This window comes from Argentina silus, assembly GCF_951799395.1.
Source record: "Argentina silus genome assembly, chromosome: Y".
NCBI lineage: Eukaryota > Metazoa > Chordata > Actinopteri > Argentiniformes > Argentinidae > Argentina > Argentina silus.
Genome location: NC_139654.1, coordinates 29,661,467 through 29,686,503, shown reverse-complemented (window position 1 = coordinate 29,686,503; position 25,037 = coordinate 29,661,467). Strand labels below are relative to the sequence as shown.

General features: G+C 46.1%; 1 pseudogene across 1 annotated transcript; it reads left to right on the top strand.

The window, feature by feature from the left end:
* The first annotated feature begins 313 nt into the window (after window positions 1–313).
* LOC310823849 (nucleotidyltransferase MB21D2-like) lies at window positions 314–25,037 on the top strand (annotated as a pseudogene). The gene is made up of 2 exons: window positions 314–559; window positions 23,875–25,037. The product of its transcript is annotated as a nucleotidyltransferase MB21D2-like (transcript).

Below are 25,037 nucleotides of genomic sequence, written 5' to 3'. Positions count from 1 at the left end.
TTTTAACTCGCGCTGATGTTGAAGCCGAGAAAACGGTGATAAGCGAAACCGGAAGTCTTAATGGAGCTAGATGGAGCTTATTTGAGCTCAGAGAACACAGATGGGTCGCTCAGGCTGATGAGACCCAAGATAGGGATAGGGAAAGCAGTGCACCACCACGAAAACAATGTTAAGGACCTGTGATGTGTGCAAAATATATATATATATATATCTGGTGCAGGCAAGGCGAGACGCTTCTGACGATGTTCTGAATTAACCCGAGGTAGTGGGGACGCCTGCCTGCGTTCACAGCGCTGTTTTCTTTCTTGCGAACATGGCGGCCCCTGCTCTAACCAGCTGGGCTGGGTCAGTAAATAGCTTGGGAAACAGCCCCACTGCGACTTCCAGCTCCACAAACAACAACAACAAAACCATCCCAAGTTACCCTGAGCTCGATTTCAGGCTAGGATCGAGGATTTAAACCGATTGATTCAGGAATTCAGCAAACACGACCAGCGAGAATATGACGACCAGCGAGCGCTGGAGATCCAGGCCAAAGATTTCATTTTCTCCATGCTCGGTAAGGGAAATTGTGCCTGCATATGAGTGAAGAATGGACGAAACTGTGCTTTTTATTGTCACAAATGGTAATTGTGTACACATTTGCAATAGCCGACCACCTTTATTTCAGCAGTGAATGCGATATCAGCAGTTGTTCTTAATCAACCATAGCATATACTCAGTGTAAGGCATGTGTGAAAACGTGTTCGTTTATTTGAAGGAGAAGACAAACTACTTCTTACTTTTTATTTATATGTCAGAATTCCAAGCTTGTACAAGGACCATTTTTGGCGAAGATCTGTAACCAACCTTCCAAAAATAGATACATTCAAAAAGTCACACAAAGCATTTACAGTAAACAAAGTGATTGTGATTGGCTATTTGGTTGGGGAGGAGCCGTAGTTTAGACTTGGCTCTTCCCTCGTTGGTGTATGGGCTGGTCACACCCCCTTGACACCCGATCCGTTCCATGTAGAGATATCGCCGATCCGTTCCATCTAGAGATATTGCCCTGCTGAAGAAAACACATACCTACTCTGATTTGTCCTTTCCTAGTCTAGTATTTTTCCATTACATCATTCTTGTGTTATGAGTGTGTTGCAACATCCATCTTGATGACCTGACCCAACCTCTCCATGTATTAATCCAACGTACCACGGGACTAATCCTTGATTCATCTCTCATTTATCAACAGGCCACCACATTAGTAAATTTAGCACACTGCAGTAATGTATTTTTCTTATAGCAATAATAAACAGTTTTTATAAAAATAATTTCTAACACATGGCTCTAGCCTTTATCGATTTAATCTTATGATGTTCAGCACTTTGCCTTGATCGGTAAATTGCTGAATAATATGAGTCGGCCTATGACTTGGTAACCTGTCAGTGTGGACTGCAGGCTAATTGTTTCTTGAAGAAAACTCGAGACTTCCATGAAATCTCTGTTCTCTGACCTCCAATAGTGGAACTCCGCCCATCTACTTCCGGTCGATGTAAATGTATGTAAATGAGGATTTCTTCCAAATATAAGCACCCAAGTTAAACTTTTTTTTTGCATTTAAATGTGGCAAATAGGGGTCAAGGAACCATAAACAATTTGCTAATCATCTTAACAAATACACTCACCGGCCACTTTATTAGGTACACCTTGCTAGTACTGGGTTGGACCCCCTTTTGTAGCCCATCTGCTTCATGGTTCGACGTGTTGTGCGTTCAGAGATGGTCTTCTGCATACCTTGGCTGTAACAAGTGGTTATTTGAGTTACTGTTGCCTTTCTATCATCTCAAACCAATTTGGCCATTCTCCTCTGACCTCTGGCATCAACAAGGCATTTTCGCCCAGAGAACTGCCGCTCACTGGATATTTTCTCTTTTTCGGACCATTCTCTATAAACCGTAGAGATGGTTGTGCGTGAAAATCCCAGTAGATCAGCAGTTTCTGAAATACTCAGACCAGCCCGTCTGGCACCAACAACCATGCCACGTTCAAAGTCACTTAAATCACCTTTCTTCCCCATTCTGATGCTCGGTTTGAACTTCAGCAGGTCGTCTTGCCCATGTCTACATGCCTTTCATGCATTGAGTTGCTGCCATGTGATTAGATATTTGCGTTACCAAGCAGTTGAACAGGTGTACCTAATAGAGTGGCCGGTGAGTGTATATATCAATCATAACCATATATGTTAGGGCTGGGTGGTAGTGAGGTGGACCCAAAAGCGGAGAGATACTCAGACCACAGCGTGAAGTGTATGAGAACAGGGTAGTCTTTAATAACAAACGGGTAGGGACACGGGAACAAACAAACACTGGGATCAAAACGATAAAACAAAGGCGGAGAAAAACCAGCTCCGTAACAAAAGTACTCACTTAATAAGCGGAAGGTAATAATAACGGGGAACACAGGGACAGGCGATAATAGCGAAGCTAACAGACAGACTGGGTACTAGGCAGACAACGAAGAGAATCTCGGACAAGGACATGAGGGAACACACAGGCTAAATAGCAAACAGGGGACAGAACACACAGGTGCAGCGGATGAGGGTGAATCCCGGCAGATTGGGAGGCACTGACCCGTGTGGCCAGAGGGGGGCGCCAGAGTCACCAGACAGAACCCTCAGGCGTGACACATATAATATTTGCTATAGTATTGCCCCAGAAGGGTTTGTAATTGTTCTTATATCCTAATTCCTTTTCCGGTGCCGGTAGAGCTGGCTGCCTGTTTCAGCAGCTCCGTCTTTTTTAGTTATTTATAGTAGTTTATATTAGTTTTTATACTGTTTGTTCAAACCAACATGGGAATTTAACCAAAATAACCATGGACACTAAACTTTTTATTTACTTTTTCACCGTCTTACTACTCATGGGGACTGTTTTTATTCCTGGTGGATTTGCATGCAGCGAGACTGCTATTGTTTACTTTTGAGAACAGCTGATTGCCGGTTGAACCAACGCAATGTTTGGCGAGTGGCCCACTGTATCGCAGGAAATAAGGAGACGGCATTGGGGAAGCAGAGCTGGGGGGTGAAGCTACAGATAAAGAAAAGGAGATATAAACTGTATGTTCCTTCTATCTTCATGGGCAACGTGAGATCTCAGGGCAATAAGATGGAGGAGCTTGCGGCACTGGCGAGAGGACAGAGGGAATACTGTGAATGCTGTCTTATGTGTTTTACGGAGACATGGCTGCAGGAGGTTATTCCCAACGCAAACACCACCATTGAGGGCTTTCAGACAGTGCGGGCGGACAGGATTCACTGTCAGTGCGGCAAAAGCGAGGCGGAGGAGTTGCTGTATTTGTCAACAACAGATGGTGCAATCCTGGCCATATTGACGTGAAGGAAAGCGCCTGTAGCCCGCACATCGAACTTTTGGCCATAAGACTTCGCCCATATTATTTGCCACGTGAGTTTTCTCATGTTATTCTTGTGGTCGCATATATCCCCCCCTCTGCCGACTCGGAAGCAGCGTGTGAGACAATGCACACTGTTATCGCGAGACTTAAGGCCCAGCACCCCAGTGCATTCATTGCAATCTCCGGGGATTTTAACCATGTCACCCTGACAAAAACACTGGCAACGTTCTCCCAGTTTGTGAAGTGCCCCACAAGGGAGAACAAAATACTGGACCTGTTATATGTTAATGTGAAGGATGCCTACATCTCTACATCTCTACAGCACTCCCCCCCCCCCCCCCCCCCCCCCCCCCCCCGGACAGATCGTACCACAGGCTAGTCCACCTCAAGCCCATGTATGAGCCTTTAGTCCAGCAGCACTCTGTGACCACTAGGAGGGGATGGACACAGGACGCTGATGAGGCTCTGCAGGACTGTTCTGAGACAACGGACTGGGAAGTTCTCTGTAAGTCACATGGGGAGGACATTGATGGTCTTTCACATTGCATCTCAGACACATTAACTTCTGTGTGGAGAACACCATACCTACTAGGAGGGTCCAGTGTTTTCCCAACAACAAGCCTTGGATTACAAGTGACCTAAAGGCCCTCCTCAATGACAAGAAGAGAGCCTTCAGGTCTGGTGACAAGGAAGAACTGAAGCAGGTGCAGAGGAAGCTCAAGGAGAAGGAGAACAGGGACACCTACAGGCAGAAGATGGAGGACAGCCTGCAGGACAGCAACACGAGAGGTGTGGAGCAGCGTGAGGAAGATCACCGGCTACAAGCAGGCTAACGACCTGCAAGTGGCTGGAGATCTGGACAGGGCCAATGAGTTGAACCAGTTCTTCAACAGGTTTGACTCGGGCTCATTGTCTCCCTCCCACTAGCTCTACCAATGACTCTCCACTCCATCCTCCTTCTCCTCCCCCTCCCCTCCCCCTGCCCTGTCTGGACCCATTCACACTTCTCACCTACCCCTTTGTCCCATCCAGTACCCTCTCCCTTCCCTCTCCCTCTCCAGCCCCTCTGACTCCATTCACACATCCCCTCAATTCCCCTCCTCCTCCAGCCCCACCATTTCCTCACTTCGCAACTCTTCAGCGCCCCCCTTTATTCTGCCCCCCGACACCACTGCCACAGCCAACGACCCCCCCACCAACCCCCGCTCCAGTGTCTTCATCTGTACGGCTCAGGTGAAGAGAGAGCTGGCGAAACTCCACACCAGAAAGGCTGCGGGCCCTGATGGTGTGAGCCCGAGGGTGCTCAAAGTCTGCGCAGACCAGCTGTGTGGAGTACTCCAGTACCTCTTTAATCTGAGCCTCAGTCTGGAAAAGGTCCCATCAATGTGGAAAACATCTTGCCTGGTACCGGTACCAAAGAAAAGGAACCCCAGTGTTCTGAATGACTATAGACTGGTAGCCTTGACATTGTCTCCCGGCAATAGGCCCTGTACAGGAGCCCCGGACTAGCCCTCCGACGGGTTAGATCCTCAGCCGAAAGGGTCTTACCCGAATAGGATTCCAAATCCGCCCACTCTATGGATGACCTCAGACTTGCAAGTGACCTGAATGACTTCTACTGTTGATTCGACAGACAATGGACCAGTCCTGACTCTGACTCACACACCTATCACACCTCTTCTTCCCTGCCTGGACAGAGACACTAACCCCCCCCTACACAATGGACCCAGACAGCCCCCTCCCCCCCCATCACACCTCTCTCCATCCAGGAGAGAGACGTCAACATTTATTTTACATTTATGGCATTTAGCAGACGCCTTTATCCAAAGCGACTTACAACAAATACATTTGTTTAAGTAAGTGAATCATCTATCCATCAGTCATCATAAGAAAAAGTAATCTATGGTAGGACCAGGGGCTATTGGCAGTCACAATGCTAGAAGAAGGAAGAATTACTTTTTTTTTAAATTAATTTATTTTTTTGTTTTTTTTGTACAGAGGGGTAGTGGGGATGAAGAGGGACAGTTAAGGTGTAGCCTGAAGAGGTGGGTCTGAAATCTACGGCGGAAGATAGGTAGTGACTCTGCGGTCATGACAGCAGTGGGAAGCTTGTTCCACCAGCGAGGTGCCAGGACAATGAAAAGCCGTGACCGAGTAGCGTGGCAGCTGCATCCACGTAGAGGTGGCGGTGCCAGGCGGCCAACCGATGTGGAAGAGCGGAGTGATCGGGCAGGGGTTTGGGGGCTGACCATTGCTTGCAAGTAGGGAGGGGCTGTTCCCTTTGCCGCCCAGTAGGCGAGCACCAGGGTCTTGAATCTGATGCGAGCTGCTACCGGGAGCTAGTGAAGGTGCGAAGGAGGGGAGTGACATGGGAGAGTTTGGGGAGACTGAACACCAGACGGGCGGCAGCATTCTGGATGAGCTGCAGAGGCCTGATGGTGGAGGCGGGGAGACCAGACAAGAGTGCGTTGCAGTTGTCAAGGTGAGAGATCACAAGTGACCAAAAGTTGTGCTGCTTCTCTGGTGAGGAATGGACATATTCTTCTGATGTTGTAGAAGAAGAATCTACAGGAGTGTGCTGTCGCTGTGATGTTCGCCACACGTCAACAAATGTCGTAGAATTTAGGCTATAATACTTTGAAATAAAATACCGTTAACCAGAGCTGTTGATTCATTCAAAGACTTTATTCACGCAGAATATGTAGCCGTTCAGGTTTGCAAAGCTGACCCCGTTATTTCCTCAGTCACTTGCCTTTATGCACTTCGCACAGGTTAACGCCTTCTATTCAACGTATTTCTGTTTCCTGTCTACTTGCACCAATAACATTCAAGATCTATATTTCGTCATCAAGGTGTGCGCCGCACACCTGGCTGGCGTCAGTTTGTCTGATCAGATCTTGCTGACGCCCAGGCTGATTTCAAAAGCCTTTTGTTCTGGCTGTTTACAACTTTGTTTATTACTTATTTACCCTAACTTTTAATTACTCTATCCTGGTTTCTCCAGCTTTGATCCTTTGTTTTCTTCACCTATATCAAACCCCTCAATCTGACCTCACCCCTCTTGACTGCATTCTCCAAATATTCTAGGACCATCTGTTTTCTTGTGACCTCTTCCCCTAGGTGTGGGATTACAAACCCTTATATTGTCTTTAAATTTACCATACAAACAGACAGAACCCCCGCAAGGCAGCTGGACCAGACGCTGTCTCCCCCTCCACACTGAAGCACTGTGCAGACCAGCTGTCTCCAGTGTTCACGGACATCTTGAACACCTCACTGGTTGAATGCATGGAACCTGCCTGCTTCAAAACATCCACCATCATCCCCGTTCCCAAAAAGCAGAAGATCACAGGCCTTAATGACTACAGACCAGTCGCCCTGACCTCTGTGGTAATGAAGACCTTTGAGCGCCTTGTGCTGACCCACCTTAAGGCCATCGCCAACACCCTCCTCGACCCACTGCAGTTCGCCGACAGAGCCAACAGGTCTGTAGACGACGCAGTCAACATGGGACTCTTCCAGCACCTAGACTACCCCGGCCCCTACGCCAGAATCCTGTTTGTGGACTGAGCGTGCCTGCGCCCACCTGCAGGTGGATCACTGACTTCCTGACAGACAGGAAGCAGCACGTGCGGCTGGGCAAGCTTGTCTCGGAGGCCCGGACCATCAGCACTGGAGCCCCACAAGGCTGCGTGGTCTCTCTTCTACACCAACAGCTGCACCTCTATCCACCCTTCTGTCAAACTCCTGAAGTTCGCGGATGACACAACCCTCATTGGATTAATCTCCAATGGAGATGAGTCTGCCTACAGAAAGGAAGTTGACAGCCTGGCTTCCTGGTGCAGCCAGAACAACTTGGAGCTGAAGGCTCTAAAAACTGTAGAGATGGTAGTAGACTTCAGGAGAAGCCCAGCCCCAACCGCCCCCCCTCAGTTAACATTCAGATTCCTGGGGACAATATTTTCACAGGACCTCAGGTGGGCGGAGAACATCACCACCACCATCAAGAAGGCCCAGCAGAGGATGTTCTTCCTGCGGCAGCTGAAGAAATTCAACATGCCACAGAAAGTGATGGTCAAGTTCATGGCCATCATTGAGACCATCCTCAGCTCATCGATCACCATCTGGTTCGCTGCCTCCACTGCCAAGGACAAAGGCAGACTGCAGCAGACCATTCGGGCAGCCGAGAAGGTCATCGGCTGCAACCTGCCGTGTCTCCTGGACCTGTTCCACTCCAAGTCCAGTAAGAGAGCAGGAAAGATCATCATTGGTCCTTCCCATCCTGGTCACCACCTCTTCCATAGACTTCCATCCGGCAAAAGGTTCCGGTCTATCAAGACCAAAACCTTGCGCCACAGTTTCTTCCCCATGGCAGTGGGGCTCACAAACAAGCTCCCTGCCTCTCACTGACTCTGGGACTTCCACTCCCCTCCACCCCACCATCACACACACACACACACACACACACACACACACACACAATGCACTGACTGTAATTTATATTTATTTAAATTGATTCTAATTTATAGTGTACATGCCCCATACCCATTTCACAGCCTCTAGCCTCATTGCCTCCTAGCCTTGCACAGCCTACATCATTTATTGTTGTATTGTTCTGTTTTGTAATTTTTTGTTGTTGTTGCTATTTTGTAACTTTTTTGTTAATATATTGTTATATATTGTTGTTTTTTATGTCCCATGCACCAACCTCACCAAGTCAATTTCCTGTATGTGCAAATATACTTGGCCAAATAAAAGAATTCTGATTCTAAAGAGACTCTCACTCTTTAATTTGAGGGTATTCACATCCAAATTGGAGGAAGGGTTTAGGAATTACAGCTCTTTTATATGTAGCCCCCTCTTTTTCAAGGTACCAAAGGTAATTGGACAATTAACTCAAAAGCTGTTTCATGGACAGGTGTGGGCCATTCCTTTGTTATTTCTTTATCAATTAAGCAGGTAAAAGGTCTGATTTGATTCCAAGTGTTGCATTTGCATGCGGTAAAAGGAGCTCTCAATGCAAGTGAAACAGGCCATCCTAAGGCTGCAAAAACAAAAAAAATCCATCAGAGACATAGCGGCAACATTAGGAGTGGCCAAATCAACAGTTTGGTACATTCTGAGAAAAAAATAACGCACTGGTGAGCCCGGCAACACAAAAAGGCCTGGACGTCCACGGAAGACAACAGTGGTGGATGATCGCAGGATCCTTCACATGGTAAAGAAAAACCCCTTCACAACATCCAGCCAAGTGAAGAACACTCTCCAGGAGGTAGGCATATCATTATCCAAGTGTACCATAAAAGAAGACTTCACAAGAGCAAATACAGAGGGTTCACCACAAGGTGAAAACCATTCATAAGCCTCAAGAATAGAAAGGCCAGATTAGACTACCAGCATGATGGGAAGAAAAAAGTATGGAGAAGGTTTGGAACTGCTCATTGTCGAAAGCATACCACATCATCTATAAAACACTGTGGAGGCAGTGTGATGGCATGGGCATGCATGGCTTCCAGTGGCACTGGGTCACTAGTGTTTATTGATGATGTGACAGACAGAAGCAGCTGGATGAATTCTGAAGTGTTTAGGGATATATTGTCTGCTCAGATTCAACCAAATTCAGCAAAGTTGATTGTTCATCCAAAGGAGATATTCAAAATGAGGCTATAATAACCATTTAGATCCTATGATGTTATATGCGCAGTAAATCTATCGTTTTACAATTATCAAGGAGAATAATACAACTTTTGGTGACATAATTATTTTCGTGATATAATTCTCACTAACCTTCTAACAAGAACTAAAATACTTATTTGTCTTTTAAATGCAGGTTTGTACCTTTATTTAAGCTTTAAGTGTTACAGCATGACAATGCATACTAAGACTCAAGGTAGCTAAGAGGGAGTCTACTCCGATACCATCAGCCTCCAGGATGGGGGCTCCCAAGTCTAAACTCTCCCCAGAGAGGACTTTGGTCGTGGATACCCCGATTGGGCTAAACCTCCTGGTCTCTTTGCGATCCGTCCTCCGTGGGGTCTTATGGAAATGCCTGTTGAGATGCTCCTTACATCCCTTTTTATACCGCAGAACGGACCCAGACTCCTCCTGAAACCTTGAACCTGTCAGGCTTTTTCTCCTCCTTCACACCACTTAGGCCTACCTCCTGGTAAGTACCAAAGTTTCCCAGCTGGAAAGTACCCTCCAGATAAGGCCCACATCACAAGGTCATTCACCTCTCTCTCCCTACCAAACTTGAATTCCGATCAACACTTCAACTTTAATCATAAAACAAACTTCAACTTCAACCATTAAACACGTTAAACACATTTCAATCATTAGTCAATCTTGAATCACTCTGTTAGGTACCTCTGATATCATTTCCATGATATACATTTGAAACATTAAATGTATTAGGTTACATTTGTTGTTACTTTATTAGTTACATTGGAATACTGATGTTATATAATTTGTTCTTGTTTAATATATCCTGTTGGTTATATTTGAGATTTCAAAACATTATTATCGTTTTGGACAGACCCTCCTGGAACGCTTCGTCACTCAGCTCTGGTAGATTTAGCTCCAGTAACTCCAAATTATCTTCCAGGCCTCCCTGGAATGCCACCTCGTTATTCAGCTCATAAATAAGCTCAAGGAGGCCTGGCTCATCCTCTGGCTCCATCCGCACCTCCTTCGGAGCCATAATGACCTCTGGAACAAGGACCGGCATAGCCGGAGATATGGACGCCAAGGAACTTAAAGCTGTTGACCCTTTCTACTGCGGACCCGTTGATGGTGATGGGGTCCTGTTCCCGGCCTTTCTTCCTGAAGTCCACCACCAGCTCTTGTCGGTGTTGAGAGAGAGGTTGTTCTCCTGGCTGTACTGGGCCAGGCAGTCGACCTCTCTACTGTAGGCCGTCTCATCGCCGTCTGTGATCAGGCCAATCACTGTGGTGTCATCAGCGAATTTGATCACAGAGTTGGAGCCATGAGTGGCCACGCAGTCGTGGGTGTACAGGAAGTAGAGGAGGGGACTCAGGACACAGCCCTGGGGGGCTCCTGTGTTGAGGGTCAGGGGGGTGGAGGTCTTTGAGCCCATTCTTACCACCTGTCGACGATCCGACACGAAGTCCAGTATCCAGTCGCATAGGCCGGGGTTGAGGCCTAGATTTCTCAGCTTGGTGTCGAGTCTGGAGGGGACAATAGTGTTGAATGCTGAACTGTAGTCAACGAACAGCATCCTCACGTAGATGTTCCTCTTCTCCAGGGTGGGTGAGGGCGGAGTGGAGTGTGGTGGTGATGGCGTTGTCAGTGGATCTGTTTTGCCTATAGGCAAATTGGTGAGGATCCAGGGTGCGAGGGAGCATGCTGCAGATCTGGGCCTTGACATGCCTCTCAAAGCATTTGCTCACGATGGGAGTGAGAGCAACAGGGTGCCAGTCATTTAGGCATGCTACCTTGTTCTTCTTCGGCACTGGGACAATGGTGGATGACTTGAAGCAGGAGGGGACTATTCCTGTGGAGAGGGAGAGGTTGAATATGTCCGTGAACACACCAGCCAGTTGCGCTGCGCACACTTTGATCACCCGGCCTGGGATGCCGTCTGGTTCCGGCCGCTTTGCAGATGTTGACTGATCCTGAACTGCCTGCGCACATCTGCTTCGGTGATGACCAGAGCGCTGGCAGTGCTGTCCGAGGTGTGTGTCCTCTCTGGTGGGATGGCGTTGGAGTTCTCGAAGCGGGCGTAGAAGCTATTCAGCTCGTCCCGGGAGAGAGCTAGCTACACTAGCTGCGCAGCCAAGTCTCCCTTTGAAGTCTGAGATGGTGTGTAGCCCTTGCCACATGCTGCGTGAGTTGTTGCTGCATAGTTGTGACTCTATCTTTTTGCTGTATTCCCGTTTGGCTACCTTAATCACTCTGCGGCTTTCTTGTCATTGGTGATGTCACTGTATTTGAAGGCTGTGTCTCTCGTGGTGAGTGCAGCTCTGACTGCGCTATTAATCCACGGTTTCTGATTTGGAAACAGCCGGACAGTCTTTGCGGGGACAACTTCCTGTATTCCGTGGTGTATGAATCCCATGACTCCTTGCGCATACCCATGTATGTCGTCATTCATCTCGCTGTAGATGTCCCAGTCCGCGTCGTCCAGGTAGTCTTGTAGAACAGCCTCTGTCTCCCTGGACCAAACCTGGATTGTTCTCACGGTGGGTGGAGCGAGTTTCAGCTTGTGTCTGTAGGCGGGCAGGAGCCGGATGGAGGAGTGGTCTGATTTGCCGAAAGGAGGACGAAGGAGGGGTTTGTAGACATGGCGGAAGGGGGTGTAGCAGTGATCGAGAATACTTCCGGCACACGTGTTTACATCGATGTGTTGGTAAAGTTTGGGGATTACTTGTTTCAGAGATGCTTGTTGAAATCGCCCACCAGAATAAGAGCGGCCTCTGGGTGCTTGTTTTCTGTGTTGCTGACTAAGTCATATACTTCGCTGAGCGCTGTACTTGTGTTTGCCAATGGTCTAATGTACACCGCTATTGCTACAACGGCAGTGAATTCGCGAGGTAGCCAGTGAGGGCAACACAGCAGCGCTAGGTATTCTAAGTCTGGGGAGCAGAAAGCCTTAAGGGTATGAACACTCTCTGGTTTGCACCAAGTGTTATTGATCATAAAACACACCCCACCTCCTTTGCTTTGTCCAGAAAGTTCTGCTGACCTGTCCGCACGGCAGACAGAGAACCCTGGAGGAACAATCGCCTGGTCCAGTGTGTTTTCCGTGAGCCAGGTTTCAGTCAAACAAATGATGTTACAGTCTCTTGTTTCTCTCTGGAAGGCAATCCTTGCTCTTAGCTCACAGAGCTTGTTGTCTAGTGACTGGACATTCGCTAGCAGAATGCTGGTGAAGCGGGGGGTTGTTTCCGCGACATCTCAGCTTCATCAGCACTCCAGCTCTGCGGACTCTCGGTCGTCGCCGCCGCCGGTGCTTCTGTTGTTGTGTTCCGGCTATTGTTGTTGTTAGGCCAGCGTCTGGAGCGAGCAGCGGGTCCCAATGAAAAAACTCTGGTTTGGGGTATGTAGTCATCAATTCTCTCGTGCAGTAGTGCATCTCTGTCATATATAAGGTAGCAGGCTACTTTAGAAGGTAAAATAGCACAAAATAACAATAAAATAAGCAAAAAGCTGCATTGTCGTTCAGGAGCCCAAAGCGCGGCAGCCATACTCGGCGCCATCTTGGTCCAGTCTTTATTATTTTATTGAAGATCGTGAGGTGTTCGAAAATGTCATAATGGACTTGCAGCTTTTTCTTCATTGACGCTCAGCTTTTTTACAATTTTTCTTTAACCCATTTGTGCCGGATGCTGCGCAACGCAACATTGCCTCTCCCGCCGGTTGCTGCGTGGTGCAGCATTTTTTATTTGTCGTATTTTTCATGAGGCATGCAGCATATAATGTCATTGGTTCAAATACACATGAGGTGGGTCTTGTCAAATGTCGTGTGATTCGCCGAAAAATCACATAAATTGTGCGTTTATTGTAGATTTTTTGGAGAGCGGCGAGATGGCTACGGCAGAGAAGAATTTTGACAGCGAGGGCAGTGACATAGAGTTGGGAGAGAATGAGAAGTTTGAGAGGGAGGAGGAGGAGGTAGAGGATGGTTATCTACCGGATGATCCGTTGGATAGAGCACAGGAGTGGGATTTGTAGACAGAAGGAGAGGAGGAGGACGACTTTCTCGGATTCCAGGTAGACTGGAAAACCGAGGGTTACCAGCCGCGCAATGCGAAGCAGTTCACCCGCAAACCGGGGGTGAAGCAGCCGATCCCCGTGGATGCTAGCCCCCTGGATGTCTTTTCGCGTATTTTTACCGATGAGCTATGGGACATGTTGGTGACGGAAACAAATCGGTACGCTGAAGAGACGCGCGGTCAGACCCCCACCAACTCCAAGTGGAACCCTGTCTCCAAAACGGAGATGAAGACATTTGTAGGGCTGTGTTTCACATTCGGTATTTTGAAGCTGCCAGCACGCAGGGATTACTGGAGGCAGACCAAATGGTTGTACCAGACCCACGTCCCCAAGGCCATGGCAAGGGACCGCTTCGACATGATCTGGAGGTAATGATTTGTGTTTTGTTTTCTTGCGCTCTCTTCCGAGTTCCGTTCTCTTACTAATACATATAAATAAATACAATGATGGCAATACATGTTAGGCTTAAACTCATTAATCTTATCATATGCATTTTCAGATATCTCCATCTCCAAGATAACATGGACCCTGCCGTGGACAAATCGGACAGGCTCTGGAAGCTCCGGGGGTTCATGGACCTCCTCCTGGTTAGATTCCAGGCACTCTGAGGTCAATGGCTTCGTGACCGTGGAACAAGTTCAAGGGACGCCTGGGCTTCCGGCAGTACCTCCCCAAGAAGCCGGTGAAGTGGGGAATAAAGGTGTGGGTCATGGCGGAGAGCAATACAGGCTATGTTACCAATTTTCAGGTGTACACGGGGACCAGTCAGGGTAAGACTGAGAAAGACCTGGCTCACCGGATAGTCTCAGACCTGGCGACACCTTATTTCGGGTCCAACCTGTCTGTATACATGGACAACTTTTACACCGGTGTGAAGTTGATGGTGGACCTCAAGACCAGGGGGGTGCAAGCTTGTGGAACGGTGCGTGCCAATAGGAAGGACCTCCCCAAGAACAAGGACCTCACAAAGCAGGCTGGCTTGAACAGGCATGAATTCAAGGTGGCGCAGCGGGATGACTTGACCTTCTGCATCTGGCAGGACACCAAGGCAGTGATGGTCCTCTCCAACTACCATGACCCGACAGCTTATGGGTCAGTGAGGAGGAAGGCCAATGGTCAACGCCAGATGGAGGTTCGGGTGCCAGCATGCCTTGCTGACTATCAGCAACACATGAAGGGGGTAGACCTTCTGGACCAGATGGTGGGCTACTACCAGATCCAACATCGGTCTACAAAGTGGTGGAGGAGGCTGTTCTTTTACTTTGCTACGGTGGCGTGCTACAATGCCTTTGTGGCTGCCAGGTCTGCAGGAGGAGCCGAGTGGAAGTACAGGAGGGGGGGCTACAAGGACTGGCTGGAGGATCTGACCATGGAGCTGATCGTCCCCGTCACTGCAAGAAGTGCTCCCCAGGTGCTCCCCACCTGCCCAACTGGAGCTTCTGCTGAGCATGACCTGGTCAAGATCAACACAAAGAGGAAGACCTGTAGGGAGTGTTCTCTGAAACACCACGGCACCAACGTGCGTCCTGGGTCAACTCTGATGGGGTGCAGGCAGTGTGACCTTCCTCTGCACCGCGAGTGCTTCATGCACCACCTCCTTCGATTTAGGACATAGTGAAGCTACCACCAAGCTCCCTCCCCACTCCTTTCCCACCTCTCTCTCATACCAAGGTGCCTTGGTCTGTGTGTTGGCATGTTTAAAATGTTTAAAATGTTATTTGTTATATAAATAAATCAAATCAAATATTTTTTTTCTTCCCCATCTGATTTTGAGGATTTTTAGAAAAATGTGTTGGTATGTTAGTGCTAAGGGAGCATGTTTTAATACAACCTGTGATTCTTACCTTTAAAATGTAATTTATTTCATGTTTCTATGTGCTACAGAGGCTTAGATATTAAGGTTTTGGTAGACGTTGACAATTCTTAGTATTTTTTCGGAAAACCCTCAGGAGATAAGGACATTTATCCTAGAATACCATAGGTTTTGAGAGCCGTTTTTAGCAGGCGTTTTAGGAGTAAATGGGTTAAGTTAATAATATCCCCAGTTTTAAATGGTGGTTTCTATTTCGATTTAATCTTTGGCTGGTGCTATAGCGTCAATGGTAGTCTTCAGCTTATTATTACAATTGTTGACTAAATCATCACAAGAGGAAGGAAGGATCTGTGGGGGTTTGTTATTAATATGATTTATTACATTTTCAGCAACTTCAGAGGTAAGATAACATTTCCTCACAACCTTCTCCTCTGTTCTCATTCTTCTGGACCTGTCTGCTGCATTTGACACAGTAAACCACCCAATCCTTCTCTCCACCCTCTCAGAATTCAGGCATCTCTGGCTCTGCACTCTCCTGGTTTGCATCCTCCGTCGCTCCTACCAGGTGACGTGGAGAGGACAGCGATCTTCACCACTGGTGTCCCCCAGGGCTCTATCCTTTGGCCTTTACTGTTCTCTCTCTATACCAAATCTCTCGACTCTGTAATTTCTTCACATGGTTTCTCCTACCACACCTACGCAGATGACACTCAACTTTTTCTCTCATTCCCCCCTTCTGACTCACAGTTGGCAACACGTGTCTCGGCATGTCTTGCAGACATTTATAAAATCCATAGAGCTCAACACATTTAGGAACTCAGCGGCTTTAGAGTCGCTTATCCACGTCTAGATTGAAATCACCTATGACCATAATTTTGTCATAATTGGTACTGACAATAGACAACATTTCGGTGAAGTCATCGAAAAAGATAGGACACTGTTTGGGGAGTCTATATATTGTTATAACAAGCACAGGGGGTTAGGATTTTAACAGTATAGCATGATGTTCAAACTAGCAAAAATCACCAATAGGGATATTTCTACAGTTTAGGGTGTCAGCAAATATAGAGGCTGTCCCACCGCCTTTTTTACCATGCCTTGTAGAATGCTCAAAACTATAGCATGGAGGGGACGCCTCAATAAGAACAGCAGGTCCGTCGCTATTGAACCAGGTTTCTGTTAAAAACATGCAGTCAATTTTATGTTCAGATATGAGTTCGTTAATAACAAAAGTCTTATTGCTTAGTGATTGAACATTGAGAAGTGCCATATCCATTTTTCCCCATCCAGTCTTTCTTAGTGCAGGACGTGGAATATTTAATGGGATGGAGATCAGATTACTTGCAGTTATACCACAAGTATTACAGTTTAACTGATGTTTAGTGGATCTCGCATGTTGCCAGTTGCGACTGTAAACTAGGACCCTCACCACCCGAAACATGGACTGTTCCAGCCGCTGTGGTCAGGAAAACGCCTCCGCTGTCATGCAGCAAGAACAGAGAGGCTAAGGCTGAGTTTCTTCCCCCCCAGGATCAGAATCATCAACGATGACCCCACCAGTGCCCCCCTCAAGTCACTCACACACGCACTGTCATCATAACACATATGCACACACATAATCATCCATCTGCTATTTATATTGCTTACTGCTTATACTGTTCATATTGTTTATACTGTTTATACTGTCCATACTGTATATTTTTTAGTACTTCTATTTTTATTTTATTCTATTTTTAAACTTATTGTATTGTTGCACTACTCTGTGGCACTGTCACTTTTGCATTTCACTGTATACTTGTATGCACGTGACAAATAAAGAATCTTGAATCTTGGATGAAATTAGACTGAAAACGGACTGCCCGCCTGGCAGAGTTTAGGGAGTATTTGTTTCGTAGTCCAGGCCCCTTGTAGTAACCATACAAGGTAACTGATTTAATTGACTTTCTTCTATTGGCATGGGTGGTGTGATTCCCTTGTGGGGGCATGGACCTTCTCAGTCAACTATGACAGTGTGTAGGATGGCAAAGTCCATGTTTGCAGAGAGAAAGTGTGCGGTTGGGAGGTCGAAATTGTCAATGAAGTGGATTCCAAGGGTTGTGCACGCCTTGAGCCAGTTGTGGAGTGAGAGAAGCCTGGTGAAGCGGGTGTAGCCACGTCCAAGAGTTCGAATTGGACCACAAATAGGGATCCTTTTACCTGTGGACAGGAGTGTAGCCAGGAGATGTCTGAAATCCTCCTTTAACATCTCAGACTGCTGTTTCCTGGAGTCATTCGACCCAATGTGCACAAATGAGCCTGGTGCACTCCGGGTGGTGTTATAATGCTGTGGGTAGCTGTTCCAGGATGTCTGACACACAGACTCCAGGAAAACAGTAGGTGTGGCCCCCCCTCACTCTAACATCCCTCCCGAGGACAATGGTCAATGGGTGAGGGTGGTCAGGCTGAGATGAACCAGGTGGATTGCGGTATCTGTCCGATCGATCTGCTGGATACAGCTCAAAGTATCCAATCTGCACTGTCTGGCCACAGTAAATAGCCAGCAACATTTGCAATGACATTGCTCTATGATGTATTGAAATCTTTGAAAAATACCTCTGTACAGTCCAGTTTCTACAAATATAATAGGCATGTGTAAAATGAATCAGAATTCTTTTATTTGGCCAAGTATATTTGCACATACAGGAAATTGACTTGGTGAGGTTGGTGCGTGGACATAAAAAACAAATAGCAAATATTGACAAGAAATTTACTAGAATAAAACTTACTAAATATTGACAAGAAGTATTAACAAAAATTACAAATTTACAAAAAAGAGCAGCAGAACAATACATCTGTGATGAGCAGAACAAGAGGCTGTGAAATGGTTGTGGGGCATGTACACTATAAATTAGAATAATTTTAAATAATTATAAATTACACTGTCAGTAATTCCACCAATATGTACATTTTAATTTCAAAATTACTTTTTTAATGTGTAATTTGTGGTTATTTCAGCAAAAATAATAGAAAATATTGTGATCCCATCACTTTCCATTTATGTTTTAATGCTTTTTCTATCGCACTTTTATTTTGAAGCTGCCAAACCGGAAGTCTTAATGGAGTGAGATGGACATTTTTGGAATTCAGAGAACACAGATGAAATGTCACTGATGCGAAAGGGATCATAACACCAATCCCTTTATCAGTGTTCTCTGAGCTCCAATAGTGGAACCCCGTCAATGTAAATGTATGTAAATGAGGATTTCTTCAAAATAAGAGCGCCCAACTTTATTTTGCATTTAAACATGGTAAATAGGGAATAAGGAATGACAGACAATATGCTAATCATCTTAACAAATATATATCAATCATAACCATATATTATTTGGTTTAGTATTGCCCCAAAAGGGTTTGTAATTGTTGTAATTACCCTGATGAAATAGTATTGCCTCAGAATAATGGTCTGTACAGAAATGTTTCAACCATTTCAATTCATCTCTGGTACCACTTTTTTTATTTTTTTTTTATTTACTGGCACCAGACAGCTCAAAGTTTCAAGGAAAAATCACCTGTTTTGTACAGTCCATTATATGTGTGCTACGCAGTGCAGATAGGGCACTTTGAGTGTTCCTGAGTAGAGTGGTACCAGAGATGTGTATAGACACTCACCGAGCACTTCAATAGATTTGGGATTGAGTGAGTGGTGAAGCCTGTTCTCCAGTCTGAGTAAATTAGCTTAATCTTGTTCTAGTCAGAGTGCTATTAGAAGTTGTTTGTTTTGCTGTGGCAATCCTGCCTTAAGCTCTGATAGTAGTTTCTATTGGAAGCCATCTGTTTGAAGTCAATTGCTGTGAAATGCTGTCAATCTCCAGTGGGAGGGCCTAAACACTATCCTGCCAGGTATTTAACTCCTGCTCACCTTGGACCAGGACTAATACATTTGGGATTGAGTGAGTGGTGAAGCCTGTTCTCCAGTCTGAGTAAGTTAGCTTAATCTTGTTCTAGTCAGAGTGCTGTTAGAAGTTGTTTGTTTTGCTGTGGCTATCCTGCCTTAAGCTCTGATCATCACATACAGCCAAGAGCCTTGGGGTGATCCTTAACAACTTATCCTGTGTGGCGAATCTACAAAGTTGAATGGCTGAGAGGAAAAAGCACAGTCGATGGGACATCATCTCAGTCACTCTACAGAATTGGTCTGTAACCAAGTGGCCAAAAAGAATCCCTTAATGGAAAATAATCTCTCATCCATAATTGTTTTTGCAACAATGAATTCAAGTGATACAGCAAAGGAAGTGGCTGGAAATGTGTTTATTTGGGTTTACTACATTAAGTTTGGTGCAAATCCAGCACATGCAATGCAGTTTCCGCACCATCCCTTGTGTGAAGAATAGTGGTCACTGCAACATGTTATGGGTATGTTTGTCACCGGCAGGGACTGGGGAGTTTGTCAGGATCAAGAGAAAATTATGTTGGTAGTGGTAGTGATAGTTGGTAGTGACATCCCAATCCACACAGTGTGTAATTGATTCCTATGCATACCAGAGACTATAAAAACAAAAGGTATTCATTCCGAAATCACGTGAACAATTACCCTTGCACTCAGATGGACTCAATTCAACTTGTTGAGTGACTTGTTGAAGACATTTTTGCATTTGAGCAAATGTTAAGAGTGTCATAGCAAAGGGTCTGAATACTTATGTATATGAGGTACTTCTGTATATGAAGGGAGATGTAATATGAAGGGAAAGACGAGTATAGTTTGTCACACGATTATTGCAAAATATGTGAAGGCACCAAGCACAAGACACAAGGATGTAGCAAACGTTTGAAATATCCTGTGCTCCATCACAAGATATGCTGTCCCACTACATTTCAATGCAATCACATCGAAAAAAAATATAAATGCAAGTTAAATATAAATGTCTTTGAAACAGCCCTCACAAGTTTTCCATCCACAAAACTGCCATTGGCCCCCTAAGTTATGGAATGACCCATGTGCAGTATCTGGAAGTGCATTTGTGATTGTAGATCACAAATCACACGCAGGATGTGTAGCCTACTCTCTTGGGTTTTTTGCTGTGAGCATTATTGAATTTAGAGGCTACCCTTTTGGTAATCCCCTCTATACATAACCCTAACCCCATTTATTTTTTTTTAAAACACATTATAATGGTATGGTATTAGAGCAAATGGCCTATGTTTTGTAATGAATGTTGATTTACATAAGTATTGGAAAGAGGAACCATTTTGTCTCATTTTAGCTCTCATACTCCAACAGTTTGGATTTGAAATCAAACAATTACTATTGGGTCAAAGTAGAGATTCTCAGATTTAATTCAATGTTTTTTTTTTCTGATTGGCTTCACCAATTTAGGCTCCAAAAGTATTGGAAAAAATCATATAATGTCCAAATAAAGCACTCATGTTTACTATTTGGTTGACAATCCTTTGCATGTAATTAACTGCCCGAAGTCTGCGACCCATTGACCCCACCAGACGCTGGGCATATTCTGGTGATGCTCTGCCAGGCCTGTACTGCAGCCATCTTCAGTTGTTTGTTTTGAGGTATTTTTGAATAAAATCTTATCAGGAAATTAAATGCACGTCCAATTGGATTTAAATCTGAAGATTGACTTGACCAGTCAAGAACTTTCCGCTTTTTGGCCCTGAAAAACTCTCTTGTTGCTATGGCAGTATGTTTGGGGTCATTGTCTTACTGTATGATGAAGCGCCATCCAATGAATTTGGAGGCATTTGCTTGTACTCGAGCAGACAAGATGTTTCTGTACACTTCAGAATAAACTCTGCTGCTGCCGTCATCAGTAACATTATCAATTAAGACAAGTTAGTCAGTTCTTGTGGCAGCTATACATGCCCAAACTCAACACCCCTCTGCACCATGTTTCACAGATGAGGTTGTATGCTGTAAATCTTGGGCAGATCCTTTTTTCTTTCTTTCTCTCTTTCCTCTTGCAATCACTCTGGCACATGATAATATTTGTCTTATCTGTCCACAAGACCGTTTTCCAGACCTCTGCAGGTTTTTTAGGTACCTTTTAGCAAACTATAACCTGACCGTCCTTTTTGAGGATGACTTGTGTTTTACACCTTGCAGTGAAGCCTCAATAGTTCGGCTGGTGACGTATTATGCAGATGGTTGTCTCTGACACATTCACGTCTACCTCTTGGAGAGTGTTCCTGATCTGTGGGACAGTTGTTTGGGGGTTTTTCTTAATTATGGTGAGCATTCTTCGGTCATCCACTGTAGAAGTGTTCCTTGGCCTAACAGCCCGTTTGTGATTGCTCACCAGTGTTTTATTTCTTTTTTTTAATGATGTTACAAACTGTTGATTTTGGTAAATCAAAGGTTTTGGCTGTTTCTGATAGATTCTTCAGATGTTTCAGCCTCATAATGGCTTCCTTGACTTTCATTGACGTCTCTTTGGTCCTCATGTTGACACAGACCAATAGCAGATTCCAAAGGCAAATGCCTAGAATTAATACTAGACATTGACAGCTCTCTTATGTCACCAATGATGTGACAGAACACACCTGACTAACCAGAAACATCTTTCAAGCCAATTTTCCAATACTTTTGGTGTCCTGAAATAGGGGGAATGTATAAGGGTTGTAATTTCTAAATAGTGAAACCAATCTGAAAAAATAAAACATTGAATTAAAGCTGAGAATCTCTACTTTAGCCTCATTGTAATTGTTTTATTTCAAAACTGTTGGAGTATAGAGCTAAAAGAAAACGATGCTTCCTCTTTCAAATACTTATGGAGGGCACTGTTGATGTTGTTTGATCAAACTCTTCCAGTTTCTGATCATCATTTTGTATCCTTCTCCCTTCTCCTCAAATCCACCCCCTCCCAGTCAGTCTCTACCCACACTGTATCCTCGCGTCGCAACTTGCGTACCCTCTCCCTCACCACTCTCTCTTCCTCTGTCTGATCCTCCCTTCTATCTACTGATGCAGCCTCCTCCTGTCCACTCTTTCCTCATCCTTCGACTCTCTCTGTCCACTGACCTCAAGGCCAGCACGATCCTCTCCACGCGCTCCCTGGCTGTCTGAAACCCTGCAGGCTTGTAGAATAGGGCTCCGGGCAGCTGAGAGGAAATGGAGAAAAACTGGGCTTCCTGATGACCTAGACCCTTATCTCTCTCTCCTCCTCAACTACACCTCATCTGCATCAGCTGCTAAAGCTTCTCACTACCATTCCAAAATTCAATCCTCTGCCTCTGACCCAAGGAAACTGTTCTCCACATTGGTCATGATTGGTCATGTTTTTCTTGATCGTTACTGATATTAACAAACAATTATATTCTCGCGAAATAGACTTCCTACAGTACGTCCCTTCCTACAGTACATCCCCCAAGTATTTGAGCAGAGTGGGAGTGAGTAAGTGTTAAAGTGTTAAACGCTCTTTGCTTTGTGAGCACGCTGTGGGGTGGCGGAATCGGGACAAATAGCCAAAATGTGAGGTGGTGCGTGGTGACATACAGTAGGCGCCTGCTACTGTAGATTGCAGCGCATGACAAATATATGCAACGCTTATTAGAGCTGTTTATAGGCCTTGTATCCCTTGTGTTCACAATGTATCACATTACGTGTGAGCTCATTAGTGATCAAAATAATTGACTAAAACACTTTCCAGAAAATGTAAATAATCCGATGATGGTTATTGTTTGTGCGCGCTGTGAAATGCACGCTGACAAATGTAAACAAACATGGATGCTTGCAAGTGCAAGACGCATATCCTATCCTTCACAACTCTTGTGGTGGCTTTTGGCAATACTTCACACCGTGAAATTTCTGCAGCGGTGGGACTTAGATGTACCCCGCTGAAATGTAATGTAAAATGAAAATACAGGAGGCCAGAGAGGGAGATATCTCTTTTACTAAAACACAATTTAAATGTTTTACATTTACATTTTTTACATTTAGCAGACGCCTTTATCCAAAGCGACTTACAACAAGTACATTTGTCTAAAGTAAGTGAATTATCTATCCATCAGTCATCATAAGAAAAAAATAAAAATATATGCTAGGACCAGGGGCCATTGGCAGTCACAATGCTAGAAGAAGGAAGGATTCTTTTTTTAAAAATTATTTACAGTAGAGAAACTATGTAGGGGGGTGAAGAGGTGTTTAGGAGGGACAGTCAAGATGTAGCCTGAAGAGATGGGTCTTCAGTCTACGGCGGAAGATAGGTAGTGACTCTGCAGTCCTGACAGCAGTGGGAAGGTCGTTCCACCACCGGGGCGCCAAGACAGTGAAAAGCTGTGACTTAACAGCGCGACCGCTACATCCTCGTAGAGGCGGCGGTGCCAGAGGTGGAAGAACGGAGTGATCGAGCAGGGGTTTGGGGGCTGACCATTGCTTGCAAGTAGGGAGGGGCTGTTCCCTTTACTGACCGGTAGGCGAGCACCAGGGTCTTGAATCTGATGCAAGCTGCTACCGGGAGCCAGTGAAGGGTGCGGAGGAGGGCGGTGACATGGGAGAATTTGGGGAGATTGAACACCAGACGGGCAGCAGCATTCTGGATGAGCTGCAGAGGTCTGATGGCGGAGGTGGGGAGCCCGGCCAAGAGTGTGTTGCAGTATTCAAGGCGGGAGATCACGTAGTGAGCAGGGTTATTGGACCTAATGTCCCTAATGTGAGTGTGAAATAGGCCTCAATGGTGCTCAGTGCTGGTTAAGGGTTTGGGGGGAAAGTGCTGCCGGAGTCAGGAGTGAAGTTTGCGTGTGGGCTTGCACTGCCCCTTAGTAGAGACATATGATGCCACAGCCTGACTGGTGCACTGTACCCTGCTATAACATGGATTGTCATGATGAGGCATAGGCCTTAGTTGCTATGGTAGTTAGTATTATTGCAGAGAAAGTGAATTTTATTGCTGAAGTCTATCAGTATATTTAGGTCTCAATTAATCTCCCCTTTACCTCTCCCTCAGGTATGGTACAGAAACTGGATCAAAAGCTCCCAGTTGCCAACGAGTACCTGCTTTTGTCAGGTGGGGTACGGGAGGGTGTGGTGGACATGGACCTGGATGAGCTGAGTGTCTATGCCCGTGGTACAGACTACGACATAGACTTCACCCTGCTGGTGCCCACACTCAAGCTCCATGACCGCAATCAGCCCGTCACTCTAGATATGCGCCACTCTGCCCTCTGCCACTCCTGGCTCAGCCTGAGGCTCTTTGACGAGGGCACCATCAACAAGTGGAAGGACTGCTCCAGAAGAAGCCTCAACGCGGCATGCCCCGGGTGGAGAAGGTGGAGAGGAACGGCACCATCATCTCCGTCATCCTGGGTGTGGGTATCCAGACGCATGCTCTATGACATTGTGCCTGTGGTGTCCTTCAAAGGCTGGCCGGCAGTGGCCCAGAGCTGGCTGATGGAAAACCACTTCTGGGATGGGAAGATCACAGAGGAGGAGGTGATTAGTGGCTTCTACCTGGTGCCAGCCTGCTCCTCCAAGGGCCGCAAAGAGAATGAGTGGCGTCTCTCATTTGCTCGCAGTGAGGTGCAGCTGAAGAACTGCATCTCAGCCAGCCTGATGCAAGCCTACCAGGCCTGCAAGGCCATCATCATAAAGCTCCTGTCTCGGCCCAAGTCTATCAGCCCCTACCATCTGCGCAGCATGATGCTGTGGGCCTGCAACCGTCTCCCTGCCACCTACCTGTCCCAGGATGACTTCTCCGCCCACTTCCTGCTAGGCCTTATTGACAACCTACAGCATTGCCTGGTCAACAAGATGTGCCCTAACTACTTCATCCTGCAATGCAACATGCTGGAGCACCTGTCTGATGAGTCTGCCATGTTGCACGCCCGTAAGCTCTCCTCGGTGCGCTCCGACCCAGCCGAACACCTGCGCACCACCATCGAGCATGCCAAGGCTGCCAACCGGCTGACCCTGGACCTGCAGTGGCGTGGTAATGCCTCCAACCTTCCCTCTCCTCAGTCAGATGCAGGCGGGGAGTACCAGCCAGACGACCAGCTGGCCAACAGGCTGCAGCAACTGGTGACGGAAAATCCAGGGAAATCCATCTCTGTGTTTATCAACCCTGATGATGTCACACGACCACACTTTCGGATTGATGACAAATTCTTCTGA